Source organism: Vulpes lagopus, chromosome 8 (genome assembly GCF_018345385.1).
Source record: "Vulpes lagopus strain Blue_001 chromosome 8, ASM1834538v1, whole genome shotgun sequence".
Classification (NCBI taxonomy): Eukaryota; Metazoa; Chordata; class Mammalia; order Carnivora; family Canidae; genus Vulpes; species Vulpes lagopus.
Window position 1 is genome coordinate 55,191,957 of NC_054831.1, and position 16,931 is coordinate 55,208,887.

General features: G+C 40.1%; 1 pseudogene; it reads right to left on the reverse strand.

Annotated features, from left to right (window-relative positions):
* Positions 1–2,453: 2,453 nt before the first annotated feature.
* On the reverse strand, positions 2,454–15,570 carry LOC121497594 (annotated as a pseudogene).
* Positions 15,571–16,931: the final 1,361 nt, after the last annotated feature.

Below are 16,931 nucleotides of genomic sequence, written 5' to 3' on the forward strand. Positions count from 1 at the left end.
GCTCCTGGTTGGTATCTTCCCATAGACCTGGATCACTGTCCACCTGGGCTGTCACCCACTTGGACCTTTGGCAGTGTCCAACCACTTGCCAATGGCACACTCATCTGATGGGCCACTTTTCCCTAGATACTCTTCTCCTCATCACAACTAGCCAGTTTCTTTCTCTTCCAAACCCATCTATGGAGCGTTAGTACCAGCACATTCTGCAGTCAAGCCTTTGCATGATGAGAGTGGGTGGTTAGTAGGCCTATGCCAACTGCAAGCCTTTGGATTTTTCAGAGTGGCTGGAAGAGGGTAGGCAGACAGGTTTCTGTAACAACCCGGCACATTCTTTCTGCAGGTCCAATGTGGCTGCAACAATTTACTCTTTGTTTTTTTCCTACATCCTAGGAACTACCCTAGACTATTCATCTCCAAGTGTACATCTGAGTGGTTTGTTCCTAAGGTCATCAGAACAGTGACCTCAAGGATGTTTTCAAGCTCCCAAAACTCTACCTCTATTATCTAACACCAAATTATAAACCTGCAGTCAAAGAAATAGCTAACAAGCAACGAACTACTATGCACAGGATAGGCATTTGGCAGGGTGCACATGTGAGAGTGGTAGTGGGCACTACACAGTAAACAGGACAGACACAGTCTCTGCCCTCGCAGAGCTCATTACTCAAGTCATGAGAAGGAAGCCTTTTCTAAGGCCCCCGGATGAATTATTGTAAACTTAGTGATAAGCACCATGAAGGAAGTATCCAGAATTGTGGCGTAATGAGTGACTCATAAGGGAAGACTCCTTGGGAAGGTACCATTTGGAAACTGGATGGTGAGAAGGACCAGCAGCAGGAGAATCTGGAAGGGACCATTCCAGGCAGAGGAAACAACTAGAGATAGCAGAATGGATTTGGGGTAAGATGTGGCAATTGCATGGAGAGAGAGAGGACATCCTCAGCCCCAGATGGAAGCCGGAGGAAAGGTGGTGAGGTTCATATAAATAGGCTGGAATCATAAGATTTGATAAACCCCTGGCCAGGCTTATCAAAATGAAAAGGGAAAAGATCCAAATAAATAAAATCATGAATGAAAGAGGAATGATCAGAACCAGCACCAAAGAAATACAATTTTGAGAACACATTCTGAGCAACTATATGCCAACAAATTAGGCAACCTGGAAGAAATGGATCCCTTCCTACCAAAACTGAAACAGGAAGACACAGAAAACCTGAACAGATCCATAACCAGCAAGGAAACTGAAGCAGTCATCAAATATCTGCCAACAAACAAGAGTCCAGGACCGGGTGGCTTCCCAGGAGAACTCTACCACACATTCCAGGAAGAATTCACCTATTCTTCGGAAGCAGTTTATAAACAATAGAAATGGAAGGGAAACTTTCCAACTCTCTCTGTGAGGCCAGCATTACCCTGATCCCCAAACCAGACCAAGACCCCACCCAAAAGGAGAATTACAGTCCAATATCCCTGATGAACATGGATGCCAAAATTTTCACCAAGACCCTAGCTGGGAGGATTCAACAGTACATTAAAGTATTATTGGGCAACCCCGGTGGCCCAGCGGCTTAGCACCACCTTCGGCCCAGGGTGTGATCCTGGGAACCTGGGATCGAGTCCCACATCAGGCTCCCTGCATGGAGCCTGATTCTCCCTCTGCCTGTGTCTGTGCCTCTCTTTCTCTCTCTCTCTCTCTCTCTCTCTCTGTCTCTCATGAATAAATAAATAAAATCTTTAAAAAAAAAAAGATTATTCACCATGTCCAAATGGGATTTATGCCTGGGCTGCAAGGGTATTCAGCATCCCCAGGTCAAACAACGTGGTACAGTACAGTAATAAAAGAAAGGACAAGAACCAGAGGATCCTCTCAACAGATGCAGAAAAAGCACTTGACAAAGTGCAGCATCCTTTCTTGATCAATACTCTTCGCAGTGCAGGGAGGGAGGGAACATATCTCAATATCATAAAAGCCATCTACGAAAAGCCCACACCCAATGTCATTCTTAATGGGGAAAAACTGAGAGCTTTGCCACTAAGGTCAGGAACACGACAGGGAGGTCCACTCTCACCAGTGTTGTTCGAAATAGCCTCAGCAATTAGACAACAAAAAGAAATAAAAAGGCGTCTGAATCAGGAAAGAAGTCAAACTCTCACTTTTTGCAGAGGACATGATATCCTATGTGGAAAACCCAAAAGACTCCACCCCAACATTGCTAGGACTCATAGAGGAATTCAGCAAAGCAGCAGGATATGAAATCCATGCACAGAAATCAGTTGATGGTACATGACAAGGTAGGGCTCCCAAGCCCCTCCCCTTCTTCAGGGAGTCTGGGATGGAAACTGGAGGTCAGGAGATTCTCAGTGTGTTGGGGGATAAGTTGGGGCAGGGACTCCCCAGCAGTTGAAGGTCTCTCTCTTCCTTCTCTTGCTGGGGCTGGTGGTCCAGGGGGCTCTTACTCCTTGGAGGCCATGTGGACCATGAGGTCCACCACCCAGTTGCTATAGCCAAATTCATTGTCATACCAGGAAATGAGCTTGACAAAGTGGTCATTGAGAGCAATGCCAGCCCTGGCATCGAAGGTGGAAGAGTGGGTGTCTATTAAAGTTGCAGGAGACAGGGACACCTGGGTGGCTTAGTGGTTGAGCATCCACCTTTGGCTCAGGTCGTGATCTTGGAGTCCTGGGATCAAGTTCCCACATCAGGCTCACTGCAGGGAGCCTGCTTCTCCCTCTACCTGTGTCTCTGCCTCTCTCTCTGTGCCTAAAAGATTTTATTTATTTATTCATGAGAGGCAGAGAGAGAGAGAGAGAGAGGCAGAGACACAGGCAGAAGGAGAAGCAGGCTCCATGCAGGGAGCCCGACATGGGACTCGATCCTGGGTCTCCAGGATCACACCCTGGGCTGAAGGCAGTGCTAAACCGCTGAGCCACGAGGGCTGCCCAAAATCTTAAAAAAAAAAAAAAAATCTTCAGGAGACAACCTTGTCCTCAGTGTATCCCAGGATCCCTTTGATGGGGCCCTCCGATGCCTGCCTCACCACCTTCTTGATGTTATTGTATTTGGCAGCTTTCTCCAGGAGGCAGATCAGATCCACGACTGACACGTTGGGAGTGGGGACACAAAAGGCCATGCCAATGAGCTTCCCATTCAGCTCAGGGATGACCTGCCCAGAGCCTTGGCGGCACCAAAGGAAGTAGGGATGATGTTCTGGGCAGCCCCTTGGCTCTCATGCCAGAGCTTCCCAGGGGCGCCATCCATGATCTTCTGAGTGGCAGTGATGCCATGGATGGTGGTTATAAGTCCTTCCATGATGCTGAGGTTGTCATGGATGATCTTGGACAGAGGAGCCAAGCCGTTTGTGGTACAGGAGACATTGCTGACAGTCTTGAGGGAGTTGTCATACTTCTCATGGCTCACACCCATCACAAACATGCAAGCATCAGCAGAAGGGGCAAAGAGGACCCTCTTGGCCCCACCCTTCAAGTGAGCCTCAGCTTTCTCCATGGTGCCGAATACCCCAGGGGACTCCACAACATACTCAGCACCGGCATCACCACATTTGATGTAGGCAGGATCTCAATCCTGGAAGATGGAGATGGATTTTCCATTGATGACAACTTTCCCATTCTCAGCCTTGACCATGCCATGGAATTTGCCATGGGTGGAATCATACTGGAACATGTACACCATGTAGTTGAAGTCAATGAAGGGGATCATTGTTGGTGACAATATCCACTTTGCCAGAGTTAAAAGCAGCCCTGGTGGCTAGGCACCCGATATGGCCAAATCTGTTTACTCCGACATTCACCATCATGTATCAGGGATGTGTCTGGCACTGCACCAGAAGATGCAGCTATCTGTTGAACAGAGAGGAGCAGAGAGCCATCGGTTGCATTTCTATACACTAACAATGAGACAGAGGAAAGAGAAATTAAAGAGTCGATCTCATTTACAATGGCACCAAAACCCATAAGATACCTAGGAATAAACCTAACCAAAGAGGCAAAGGATCTGTACTCTAAAAACTATAGAACACTTACGAAAAAAATTGAGGAAGACACAAAGAAATGGAAAAATATTCCATGCTCATGGATTGGAAGAACAAATATTGTTAAAATGTCTATGCTACCTCAAGCAATCTATACTTTCAATACAATCCCTATCAAAATACCCTCACATTTTTCTCATATAGCTGGGATAAATAATCTTAAAATTTGTGTGGAACCAGAAAAGACCCCCAAATTGTCAAAGGAATGTTGAAAAAGAAAACCAAAGCTGGGGGCATCACAATCCAGGATTTCAAGCTGTATCACAAAGCTGTGATCATTAAGACAGTGTGGTACTAGCACAAAAGCAGACACATAGATCAATGGAACAGAATAGAGAACCAGAAATGGACCCTCAACTCTATGGTCAACTCATCTTCAATAAAGCAGGAAAGAATAACCAATGGAAAAAAGACAGTCTCTTCAACAAATGGTGTTGGGAAAATTTGACAGCCACATGAAGAATAAAACTGGACCATTTCCTTGCACCGTGCCCAAAAATAGATTCAAAATGGATGAAAGACCTAAATGTAAGATAGGAATGCATAAAAATCCTAGAGGAGAACACAGGCAGCAACCTCTGTGACCTGGGCTGCAGCAAGTTTTTGCTAGACACATCTCCAAAGGCAAGGGGTACAAAGACAAAAGTGACCTACTGGAACTTCATCAAGATAAAAAGCTTTTGCATAGCAAAGGAAATAGTTGACAAAGTCAAAAGACAACTGAGAGAATGGGAGAAGATATTTGCAAATGTCTCATCAGATAAAGGCCTAGTATGCAAAATCTATAAAGAACTAATCAAACTCCACACCCAAAGAACAAGTAATCCAATCAAGAAATGGGCAGAAGACATGAATAGATATCTCTCCAAAAAAGACATACAAATGGCCAACAGACACAAGAAAACATGCTCAACATCACTTGGCATCAGGAAAATACAAATCAAAACCACAATGAGATACCACCTCACACCTTTCAGAATGGCTAAAATTAACAAGTCAGGAAAGGACAGATGTTGGCAGGGATGTGGAGAAAGAAGAACGCTCTTACACTGTTGGTGGGAATGCAAACTGGTGCAGCCACTCCGGAAAACATTATGGAGGTTCCTCAAAAGTTAAAAACAGAGCTACCCTATGACCCAGCAATTGCACTACTGGGTATTTACCCCGAAGATACAATTGCACTACTGGATATTTACTACTGGGTATTTACTATTGGGTATTTAGGATTACTAAGGGGCACTTGTATCCCAATGTTTATAGCAGCAATGTCCACAATAGCCAAACTATGGAGAGTGCCAACATCCATTGACAGATGGATGGAGAAAGAAGACATGGTATATATATATATATATATATTATATATATATATATATATATAGTATGTGTGTGTGTGTGTATATATATATATATATATATATATATATATATATATATATATAATGGAATATTACTCAGCCATCAAAAAGAATTAAATCTCACCATTTGCAATAATGTGGATGGAACTAGAGGATATTATGATATTATGCTAAGGTAAATAAGTCAGAGAAAGACAATTATCATATGATCTCATTCATATGTGGAATTTAAGAAACAAAACAGAGGATCATAGAAGAAGAGAGGAAAAAACATAACAATGATATCAGAGAGGGAGACAAACGGGAAGAGATTTTTAAGTCTAGGAAACAAACTGAGGGTCACTGGAGGGGCGGGGGATGGAGGTGATGAGCATCAAGGAGGGCACATGATGGAATGAGCACTGTTAAGTAAGACTGATGAATCGCTGACCTCTACCTCTGAAACTAATAATACACTATATGCTAATTAATTGAATTTAATTTTAAAAAATAATTAAATTATTATTTATTACTTTTATTATTTAATATAATTAAATTATTTTTTAAAAAGAGGATAAAGCCAACATCGACTAAGCAACATGGCATGTATACTTGCTTCATGTCCCACTCTGTGCTAAGGGCTTTCCAGGCTTCATCACATTAACCCCTCCCTACAGTCCTATGTAGTATCAAACAAAACCAAGCCTTCTGTGGGTCATATTAATTGTCCATGGCAGGTCAATTCTGAAGGGACAAAAATCAGGGTTTGAATTCAGTAGGTCAGACTCCAGAGACAATGCTCTATATAACTCCCCAAAGAAGTGTGTGTTCATTAAAATAAGTTCTCTAGGCATTTTGCCCCTTCTTGTCTCTTTGGGGTCTGCTTGCAGTTCTAACATTTACTTTGAAGCCATAACCATTGTCCTGCTCCATCCCTGAAGTTTTCTGGGGAGCACTCTCACCAGGTGGGATGATTTGGCTGAACGTAGCCCAACACCGCCACCTAGTGTCGGCAGCAGGCTCACCAAGGCCCACCAAGAGCTCAATGGCCACGCAATACTGAGAGCCTACAGGTTTTGACCCAGCTGCCAACATCTGTGTCTTTGTTTTGCTTTGTTTTTCTGACTACACAAGAACGTGCTCACTGTAACACTTTCTAGTCTGCTTGTGAAGAAGGATTCTAAAATCTCACATTGTAGAAACCAAATCAACCCCGCTTTGACCTCCAAATGGATATTCCCGAGTTTTCCTTAACCCCTGACTGTCAGGAGAGTCACTCTTAAGTATGCAAGGATAAGTGCTACTGTGTCTGCAACTGGCTTTTAAATGGTTCAGGAGGGAGGCAGGTGGCGGGAGTGACACAGAGATGAATCTAAATGGTAGTATTCATGATGTTTATTGCATAGTTCTTTCAACTTTATGTTTGATATTCTCCAAATAAAAAGTCACAAGCATCACTGGAATGTGTAAGGAGAGAGGGTAGGCATGGTTCATACATTGACATCCAAGCTTAGGAACATGGGCCCTGTGTATCCTTCCCTGTGACTAGAACTTCTAGGGGCTGGGTATTGCTTATGGGCAAATTGAACCATGTGGGACTGGATTCCAGCCTACAACCTCAAGGGTAGCATCAAACCTTCTGGGACAGAATTAATTTTTCTCTACTTGATAAACTCAGTGGCTCCAACCAAACAAAATTTACTAAACCTGACACAGCATTAAACAGAAGAGCTGCATACTATGGTCAATGAAGAGGAGCAAAATTTGCTACCCCCAAATCTGTCACTTTGGCCTGAGGGTTATTTTGAGCAAAAGGTAATCAAAACCCAGCAGGTGCAGGTAGAGCTCTCTAGCTCCCCTCAGCTACCTAAATTTACCTTGGAGAGGAGGTCTCTACCAGGAAGAGACCTATTTCCAGAGATATCTAAGAAACCTACCTGCATTACAGGACAACCTTTGTTTTCCAAACATCTCAGTTTCCTGTGAATGGAGTCCTTCTCTATATATCCTTAGACCCCCATCCCTTTCCTTAGCTCAGGATGTTATATAAGCCTCGATTACCATGCTGCCCTTCAGGAATCATATCTTTATGGGACTCCTGTACTTACAAGATTTACATTTGTATGTCTCCTGTTAATCTGTCCCATATCAACTTAATGAATAGACTGGCCAAAGAACCCAGAACAGTAGAGAAAATATTTTCTTCCCTACATTAACATACATGAGTACATGGAAGCAGAGAGAATGCAGAGAAACCTGACAAACTCTCGTTGTGAACATATATTCAGCTAAAGTAAGTGTTTGCAGGTTTTTGCAAAGTCTTCACGTAATTGGATATACCATGGAAGGACACAAGGCAGGGAAAGACTATTTTGTAAGGAAGCCCCTCTCTCTCTCCTGATTAACACCCTTTCCCCCAAAGGCACACCATGAGATTTCTCTAAGGGAATTTTCATTGTGTTCAAAACTGGAAAAGGCTTTTTACATTTTAAGGAGGACTCCCCTAAGGAAGAATATTTGGAAGTCACATGTTGCAGGGCACAGCTTCTTCAGCTCTTCACCTAGGAGGGGGTCCTGGTTGAAAAAGGATCCAGCAGAGGGCACTTGCCAACACTCCTCCCTTTTGGTTGGTCATGTCTGCCTACCGTACATGGGAGATGGTGGCCTGAGGATTTTTCTACATCTTTATTAACCAAACATTTTAGTGTGATAATAGTAGGAGGCTACGCAGAATTGTGTTGATAAATACTGAACTACAGTTTTGGGGAAGTGAAACCCTGATTTGAGGGTCAGCCCATTTCCATGGTGTCAATGTTACTGCCATGGCCAATTTCAAGCTGCCAGTGAGAGGTCACTAAACACAGAGCTGGGGATGAATACACACAAACACACAATTTAAACTCTTGAGCTTGATTCCAGTGCACCACTGACAACCAGAGTAGGAAATGCAGAGCATGTGGGATTGTATTAAAAGAAAGTAAGTCTCTCTTCCTTTGCCCAAAGTCCTTCTCTTCAAAGTCAGCTACTAGACTGGCTCCTCATGTATATGCTCAAAATACATTTTATGCATATCCCTCTCTATATATATGTGCATCCCAAAGTGTCTGTTTTTTAATTGCCCAAACTCACACTCTATTTTGTATCTTAATAAAAATCTTGAAGAGCTTTCTTGATGAGTGTGCTGAAAAACAAACTTCAACTGAGTACATTTGAAAGATCTTATCTGCTTTATTCAATGATTCCTAAGTCAGGCAGCATCTCATCTAGCAAATAGAAAGGACTCTCAAAAAGCTGGACAAATGAAAGACTTATAGGCAGGTGGGAGCCGAAACAAGGAAGTTATCCCAGGAAAAAGTAGATCAGTTGTGCCAAGATCACTTTCCTCTAGGGGATGGCAGGAGTCTATCAGGCAGGCTACTTCACTACTGCTCATCAGGTGAATCCTGACTAGCTGGTTTAAGATCCCATTTCTGGGAGAGGCTGAAACTACAATTAAGTTAATTCTTGATTCAGAGCTTATCATTAGCGACTCCATTTTGGACATGCTGTTTTTAACAGTACGTGCACATCTACAACATCCTATATAACGGCTGTTTAGCATTCTCTTGTGTGGAGGTGCTGATCAATATTATTACAAGACCCCTGTTGATAGATGTTTATTTCTCTTTTTACCGTTGCTAATATAAACAATGCTGAGTTCCCGTGTATTTATCAATATAGTGGATTTTTGTCAAATTTTATGATTTTTGTAAACCTAATAGTTGGAAATTGATGTCATATTGCTTTAATCCGCATTTCATTCAGTCACCCATTCCACAGGTATTTATTGACAGACACTCTGATGTATTGTAAAAGGCCCAATAATTAGTGCAGTGAAGTATATTCTTATAGATTTTTTGAGCTATTTATACTTCCTCTTCTAGGAACTACCTATTGTATATCCTGCTGCATTTTTCTTGGTTTGTTCCTAGTCTTTTTTTTGTTTTGTTTTTCCTAGTCTTTTTTCATATTTGCAGGTATTCTACGTAGGGAAGTCTCCAATTTTTCATGCATCACCAGTTTTTCCTCAGTTTGTTGTGTTTGTTTAGGATTTTTAAACCTTGTATTTTTCAGTAGCCAGGTTTTTAGTTCCCATGTAATAAAAATAACTTTGTGGTATCCGAGTTTTGTCTCTGGCTCAGAAATACCTTCCCCATCCAAGATGATCAATAAATCAACCCATTTAAATGTTTGATTCATCAATAAAAAGATTCAGATCCAGATTTATAACTTTTAAAATTCCTGGGCCAGTTCTTCCCAGTTTCTAGTATTTACTATTTCCACACCAATTGGAAATGTTACTTTTATCACATATTAAGTTCATATTTATATTTTCAATCTTTTCTGGCCTGCCTATTATGTTCTACCAACTTGTCTGCTAGTTTTTTACGAGTTGTGGATTTTATGTAGTGTTAATATATATAGTATGCAAAACATAGTAATATATTTTAATATATGTTTAAGATACATCCCATTAGACTTCTGTTGTTCAATTTCACAAATGTCTTAGTATTCCCTGTATCCATTAGGATGTTTTTTTACCTGTAAGTCACAGAACACCCAACTGAAAATCAGGAAACCTCATTATCTCACATGACAAGGACAGAAGATAAACTATTTTTAGGAATGGTTAACTCATAGCCCAAGTGACATCAAGAACACGGGCCGGCAGTTTCCATTTTGTTCTGCCATTCTCAGTGAGTGTCACAAAAGGCTGCAGAGTTCCTGCCATCACAGCAGACCCAACATTTAGCAAAGAAAGCATATCCTATACTTCTGAGGTTTTCCTCCTCTGGTTTTGAAGACATTTTATTTTGGAAAACATTTAACATTTACAAAAGTAGATGGAATTATATAATAAATCCCTGCTTCTGTTGTCCAGTTTCAACAATTTTCAACTCATGTTTAACCTTTTCTGTCTATAGTTATCCACTACCACCTCCTACCAGATTATTTTTATAAATCCTTGCTATTATTTAATCCCATTCATAAATATTTTAGCATGCATAATCTAAAAGTAATAACTCATCTTTTTTAAAAAGCCCAAATGTCATAATCATACCTAAAAATATTAGCAATAATGCTTAATATTAACAAATACAATTAGTGTTCAATTTTCCCTGTCCTATAAGTATTTTTTCTTTCTTTTTAATGTTTTAAATTTTATTTAAGCAAACAAACAAAAACAGTTCACCCACTTCTCCCACCCTCAAACACCTGAGTCAGGAAACCACCATAAATTCCTTAAGCTATCTTCATATTTTTTCATTCTTTTTCCTTTTGGCGGCTCCACTGCCTGGTCTTCAAGTTGACTGGTTCTTTCTTTTTCTGTTGAACAGCAGTGTATTTTTCAGTGTAGTTATTGTATTCTTCAGCTCTGTGACTTCTAGTGGGAACTTTCTGATATTTCCTATCTCTTTACTGAAGTTCTTACTACATTCATCCATGCTTCTCCCCACTTCTGTGAGCATCTTATGACCTTTACTTTGAACTAGTTATCAGATATATCACTTACCTCCATCCTATTAAGATACTTCCCTTTACCCCCCCAAGGTTTTATTTTGTTCCTTCACTTGGAGTACATTCCTCTGTTTTTCATTTTCCTTGACTGTTAGTTTCCATACAGTAATGAAACAACCAATTCTCTCAGTCTTGAAGCAGTAGCCTTATGTACGAGAGGAAACTTGTCATTCAAATAATCCTGCCTCAGGTCCTGGTTGTCTTTCAAATCTCCATGCGTGTCCAGGCAGACTACGATTTTTTAATAGTGCCAGTAGTTGAGGATGTGCCAAGACCTGTCAGTATCCCCAAAAGGAAAATCTCAGTCAGGGTGACTGGAAGTCAGACCCTTAGGCATCAGGGTTTTTTTTTAGGCATCAAATTTTAAAAATATGCAGATATATACAGTCCTGTGGGGCTGCAAGCATCAAATCTGAAGGTGTCCCCTGAGTGGCACTTGCAGACATCAGGGTGCCAGACAAGTGTATATGCTTCCTTCCGGGAGATATCTCCAAACCGGAGCAAGACAGAGGGAGAGCGCAAGGACAGCTTCCACAGACTGTTTCTTCAGAGAGCTTTATATGCCACCACACGTGTGCCAAACTACAGCCTGCTCCTCAGGCTGAAGCCCCAGGACAGGGAAAGAGCCCTCCTTCACAGGAACTCTGGGGAATGTGCCTCCATCTGCTGTCTGCACAGTGATCTGAATGTGCTAGGCTGGTGAGAACTATCCTTCAGCACAGTCTCATGGGACCCAGGAATCCAAGCCTTGCTTCAGCCACTGGTGCCAGGGAATCAAGAGGTGTATCCTGGGCAGCAGCCACAAAAAAATGGGAAATAAAAACAAAGGCAAAAAAAAAACAAAAAACAAAAAACAAAAAAAAAAAAAAACAAAGGCACTAGCCTTTTTTCTTTTTAAGATTTTATTTATTTATTCATGACACACACACACACACACACACACACACACACACACACACAGAGGCAGAGACACAGGCAGAGGGAGAAGCAGGCTCCAGCAGGGAGCATGAAGTGGGACTTGATCCCCAGACCCAGGATCATGCCCTGAGCTGAAGGCAGACACTCAGCCACTGAGCCACCCAGGCGACCCTGCATTTAAGCTCTATTCTGTATCCAGAAAAGCTTTAAAGTTTTTTCCACATGGGCCTATAAAATATTTTGCTCTGCCCTAGTTTTATTGAGAAATAATTAACATATTATATTGTGTAAGTGTACGGTGTATACATGATGATTTGATACATGTATATATTGCACCATAATAAGATTAGTTAACCTACCCATCACCTCACATGATTTTGGTTTTTTTTTGTAGTTAGAACATTTAATCTCTTAAAAACTTTCAAGTATACACTACAATGTAAACCATAGTCATCATACTGTACATTAGATGCTTAGAACTTATCTAACTGTAAGTTTGTACTCTTTGATCAACATCTCATTTTCCTCACCCCTCAACCCCTGGCAACCAGCAATCAAATCTTTTTCCAGGAGTTCAGCTTTTTTTAGATTCCACCTAAGAGTGATACTTTATAATATTTGTCTTTCTCTGACCTATTTCATGTAGCATCTTGCCCTCAGGTTCCACCTGCAAATGACAGGATTTCCTTCTTTCTTATGGTTGAATAATATTCCATTTTATAAATAAATTTTCTTTGTCCATTCATCCATTGATGGGACACTTAGGTTGTTTCCATATTTTGGCTATTGTGAATAATGCTGCAATGAACAGGAGAGTCCAGACATCTCTTCGAGATGATTTCATTTCCTTCAGATATATACTTAGAAGATCACTGGATCATATGATCGTTCTATTTTTTTTTTTTTTTTGAGGAACATCCATACTGTTTTCCATGGTGCTGCACCGATTTACATTCCTACCAACAGTGTACAAGGGCTCCCTTTTCCCCCACATCCTCACCAATACTTATTATCTCTTGTTTCATTGATAATAGCCATTCAAACAGGTGTGAGGTGATACCTCACTGTGGCTTTGATTTGCATTTCCCTGATGATGAGTGATGCTGAGCACTTTTTCATGTATCTGTTGACCATCTGTATGTCTTTTTTGGAAAAATGTTCAGGTCCTTTGCCCATTTTTTAATTGAATTGGGGTTTTGCTATCAAGTTGTAGGAGTTTCTCATATATTTTTGATATTAACTTCTTGTGAGATGTATAGTTTGTAAACATTTTCTCCTGTTCCATAGACTGCCTTTTTGCTTCCTTTGTTGTGCAGCAGCTTTTTTAGCTTAATGTAGTTCCACTTGATTTTAAGTTTTTTTTTTTTTTTTAAGAGAGAGAGTGTGAGTGGGGGGAGGGATGGAGAGGTAGAGAGAATCTCAGACTCTGCTCAGCACAGAGCTCAACATGAGGCTCAGTCTCACGACCCATGAGATTATGACCTGAGCTGAAATCACAAGTCAGATGCTTAACTGACTGAGCCACCAAGGTGTCCCAGTTCCACTTGATTTTTGCTTTTTTTGCTTGTGCTTTTGATGTTGTACCCAAAAAACCAGCCAAGACCAATGTCAAGGAAATTTTTTTGTTTTCTACTAGGATTTTTACAGTTTCAGGTCTTACATTTAATGTTTTAATCTATTTCAAGTTAATTTTTTATGAGTGGTATAAAATCAGAGGCCAATTTCATTATTTTGCAGGTAAATATACTTTCCAAACAGTATTTATTGAAGAGACAATCTACATGTTTTAATTTTATTGCTATAGTAAATTAAATCTATACTTCTAATTTTTTCTATGTAACAAAGCTATTGATGTTTGCATATTAAACTTGTAGTTAGCCCTCCTCCTAAACTTTGCTTTTTTATTTTCCATACATTTCACTGAAAAGAATCATTTGTCTTCCTCCTTTCCATATTTATAGCTCATTTTTTCCTAATTATAATAAGCTTTACATGAATGTCTTGTTCTCACTTCTTAGATCTCAGCTCAAAAGCCTTGTCTTTTAATGTTTTTCCTAAACACGATTTAAAATCACTACAACTCACTTCTCTGTTGGTCTCTTATTACTTTATTTTATATTCTTCATAATTATTTCTGTGTTTAGCATGCATTATGTATTGAATTCTTAATTTTTTGTGCATTTGCTTTTGCCTTCACTTAAATGGAAGTTTCAACTAGAGTGGTCAGTCAGTCACCTTTGGACTAAGACAAAAATGAACCCTTTTTGATGCACTTACATTTCCTTCAAACTTCCCACCATTTCCCATTTTTTCACTTTGTCACACTTCACTACATTCATGTATTTCCCATGATTCTGTAGTTGCATGTGTAAATTGCTTCCCTAACACCAATAATGCTTTTATCACCAATCTCCACTCATCTCTTGGTTAGCTTTTATCACTTACTGTTTACTCCAAGGTCTCATGAGTATAATAGTCTTAATTAACCCCTTTCATATTTGGGAGTCACTATTGCTTTTACATTTGAACAATTTACTAAATGTAATAGTTGGGTCACAATACATTTTCTTACACATTTCCTAGAACTTCATAGACATGGTTCCTATCTAGGAAATGTGGCTCGAATTGGCATGCTCTTCCCTTTTTCTTGGCTGGTAGGGTCAGAGGTTTTGCTCGTCGTTTGCTCCCAGTTTCATTTTTCTCTTTATTCTCAGCATTGCAGAGACGGTCCCAAGCTCTCTTGCTTTTGAGTAAGTTCTGCCAATGTAGGCCGAACTAGAGGACAAGTAGAGGGGAAATCCTGGGTTTCTCCCTCCGTTTCAGAAGGTATCTTGGGTCAGCATCTTTTCCTTGGATCCAGCTCCCTTCTTCTGTCCATATTCCCAACTCTCTCCTTTAGTCATTTCCTCTAGTAAGGCCTTGCCTTGGCTTTACTTTCCACTAGTTTCAAATTCTTTTTGAAACACCTAAGGTGATTTCTATTTTCTGACTCAATTCTAATTCAGGATGATTAAACGTGCTTAATTATACTAAAACTTTCTATCTTCCTTTCTTTCCATCATAGAAGCCTCATGTTTCTTTCACTGTTTTGATGTTCGTGGAGAAATATTTTGTTTAAAAACTTTTGTTAAGCACTGGAAGATATTTAATCATCAGCTACCTTATCCTGCAATTCCATTATCAGTATTTTACGTATTATCATTGGAACTCTTGGGCTTCTGTAACAGTTACAGAGAGATGTAGCCTGAGACTTAGGCTGGCATTTTCAAAGTTAGAGCTCTTGCCAACCATGGTAATATTTTATCATTTTAACAGTTTGAGATGACAAAATAAATGTCAAGGCATCTAAATGAGAAAAAAAAGTGACATTTAAGCAAGAAGTTTTTAAAAATTTCAGTGACTCTCTGCTCAAGGTCCCTTTAATAATTTAAGACTTTAAGTAATCTCAACACCCAAACATGGGCTTGAATTTACAATCCTGAGATCAAGTCATAGCTCCACTTGACTGAGCCAGCCAAGTGCCCCTAAACAGATTTTTAATTTAAAAAATATTTTTGAAAACATTATGCTTAAAGATTAAATACACATTTCAGCAAATTTACAGAGCAAATATTTAAAATGTATAGATTTCACTCATTCATGCAAACATTTTGAGCACCTACTTGATTTTTCTAGGTTGGGAGATACACAAGAGACAATTTTGTCCTTGCATTCTGCCTTTTTCACCCAAGATGATAATCCTGTAACTGCCTAAAAGAAATAAGAAAATTTATTTTGAGCCTAACACAGCCACATAGCTGATCAAATTACACAATAAACACTACACACCTTAGAAAATGAAAAAGATCCGGTTTATGAAGTGCATACAATCTCAAATCTTCACACCTGTGAAGGGAAAAGCAGGGAATTCCCAGATCCCAGCCATTTTCCTGCAAGATGTTTATATGTAGTAGATTTTCTATCAGTGACACATCTTGAATGTCAACTTGAATGTCTCTTGCCTCACACTCCTGTCCTAAAGTCAGGTCTGGTTGGATGTGAAGGCATCAAGTGGGCCTATCAAAGCATCCTTTTTTTAAAAAAAGATTTTATTTATTTATTCATGAGAGACACACACACACAGGCAGAGAGGGAGAAGCAGGCTCCATGCAGGGAGCCTGACATGGGACTTGATTCCAGGTCTCCAGGATCACGCCCTGGGCTGAAGGTGGCGCTAAACCGCTGAGCCACCCGGGCTGCCCTCAAAGCTTCCTATCTTGAGGGCACTCTAATTATTGATTCACAGTTGATTAAATTGCTTAGAGAGACCGTATTTTATAATGGTAACAATAAATATTAGGTTTGTAGTTAGGTTTTGGTTAACTTTAGTAAATTGCAGTAATTTCTTAAAAAAATAAACCCCAAACCAAAAAATTAGTTGCTGTTTCTTTCCTTTCTCCCAAGGTGAAAGGACCAAAAATCAAAACTTAAAACAAGTTCAGCAACCTTCACAAATCGAAAGTTGATTGTTTCCATAGCCTTTTTCTTAATTCATTCAACACATTTCGGCAGTACTTACTATGTATCAAACACTGTTCTATTGAAGAAAAAGAGTGAAGAACAATGATGGTCTTCTTTTAGAAGGAAGACCAGGAACAGGTTTCTTTGAGAAGACTGGGCAGCTAGCTGCGCAAGTCTCTAAAACCAGAGCTTTTCAGACAGAAAATACAAAAACCTTGAGGTGATGGAGAACTAGTGGACAAGATTGTGATACAGTATTCATGGGCTTGAACATAAACCACAGTAAGAGCTTTTGATTTTGTTATGTGAAATCACGGAGTTTAAGATTATGAACAGAATGAGATGCTTTTGATTTCACTCTGGTATCAAAGGACCGGGTATGTGTAGTGGTGGTGACTGAAGCAAAGACAAAGGTTAGGTAGGAGGTTGTGGCAGTGGTCTGGTTCACAGAGAGGATTGTGGATTGGAATAGAGTAGTAAACACGGAGATAGTGAGCTCGCAGATCCAAAATACATTTTGTAGAGTTTCTGGTTCTTGATAATGGATTACATACAGGGTGTTAGAGAAAGG